Source organism: Elaeis guineensis, chromosome 2 (assembly GCF_000442705.2).
Source record: "Elaeis guineensis isolate ETL-2024a chromosome 2, EG11, whole genome shotgun sequence".
NCBI classification, from domain to species: domain Eukaryota; kingdom Viridiplantae; phylum Streptophyta; class Magnoliopsida; order Arecales; family Arecaceae; genus Elaeis; species Elaeis guineensis.
In genome coordinates, this window is record NC_025994.2 from 30,553,531 (window position 1) to 30,555,162 (window position 1,632).

General features: G+C 38.2%; 1 non-coding gene across 1 annotated transcript; it reads right to left on the reverse strand.

The window, feature by feature from the left end:
* Nucleotides 1-1,052: 1,052 nt before the first annotated feature.
* On the reverse strand, nucleotides 1,053-1,158 carry LOC140855898 (small nucleolar RNA R71). Its single transcript, XR_012139343.1, has one exon. It is a non-coding gene; the product is annotated as a small nucleolar RNA R71 (small nucleolar RNA).
* Between the last annotated feature and the right edge of the window lie 474 nt (nucleotides 1,159-1,632).

Consider the following 1,632-nt stretch of genomic DNA (forward strand, 5'->3'; position numbering starts at 1 on the left):
ACCAGATAAGGTGGGGATTTGATCACCCTTCCTTGGCCCACAAATCACTCCCTTGCATTTGCATAACCTAGACCTTAATTTAAAATCAACTAGACGTCAACCCTAGAAATTTCGAGCTCAATAGGATAAGAAAGCTCTAGAGTTGAACCGAGTGCGGATTGGTTAATTGCTCGGTGTCTAAGGCAAGTGGTTAAAGAAAGTGGTTTTCAATTGGTTCCGTTGACTGACCTGGCCAACTTAGTTGGTGTCTAAGGAAAGCAACGAGCAGGAAACCTCCCACATCTTACGCTTATCTGGCCGAGTCAGTTAGTCAGTCTTGAGCTTGGAGTGCTCAAAAGCAATCTTGAAAGTTAGGAGCTGTCTAGATCTAAGTTAACCCTAGGATAGAGAGTATATGATTGTTTAAGTTGATTGCAATTAACATCTAAACATTAATTAATTTCTCCCTTTTCATAGATTTAAGGTTCTTAGGTTCTTCTCTTTAGATTTTCTTCATTCTTTTCTCACTTTATTATAAAAATATATATTAAAAAAAAAAAAAATTTCTGTGTGTGCTCTACAGTATAATTGTAAGGTGTATGCTTGGCCGTAGATCGTTACGACCAAAAATTCAACCTTTTGATCCAGAAATAGAAAGAACCTTTAGAGCCTACAGACATAAAAAGATGGACTGAAATCAGGAGAATGATCCACCCAAGCAATTGAAGGAGTACTTTACTCCTTCCACATATACCTACTCTCCTTGTATTCAAGTACCTCCTGTGGAGGCCACTCAATATGAAATTAAGTCCAGTATAATCCAAATGTTACCTTCATTTTATGGACTTAGTAATGAAGACCCTTATAAACATCTTGAAGAATTTCTTGAGATATGCTCAACTGTCAAAATTCACAACTTCTCCGATGATGCTCTTAGGTTGAAATTATTCCCTTTTTCACTTAAGGACAAAGCTAAATACTGGCTACATACTTTGGATTCCATGACTATATCAACCTGGGACCAGCTGCAAGGAGAGTTTCTCAAGAAATATTTTCCCATAGGAAAAACTAATCAAATAAGGAAAGCCATAACTAGTTTTTCCCAATTAGATGGAGAAATGTTTCATGAAACATGGGAGAGATTAAAAGACCTTATTAGAAAATATCCCCACCATGCTGTACCCAAGTGGCAGTTAATCCAATGTTTTTATGATGGGCTCTCTGAAAGACATCGACAAATGGTCGATGCATCATGCGGTGGGACATTTATGCTGAAAAGTGAGGATGAGGCATGGCAACTATTTGAAATTTTAAGTGAAAATTCATTACATCATATGTCTGCCTCTATTAGAGATAAACCCATGTTAAACTCAAAAAGAGGTGGAATATATGAAGTAGGAAATGCCATAGATATCCATCAAAAGGTAGATGAACTGTCCCAAAAATTAGATCGTCTTCTAAACACTGGACAATCCCCGATTCCACCTAATCCAATCCAAGAAGTTTGTGCATTGTGTGCAAGTCCAAACCATTTTGTCAGTGAATGCCCAGTCGCACCCCAATTTCCTGAGTTTGTGCATGAGCAGGTTCAGCAAGTCCAACAAGCTCGCAGACCAGGAAACGATCCATATTCGAACACTTATAACCCCGGCT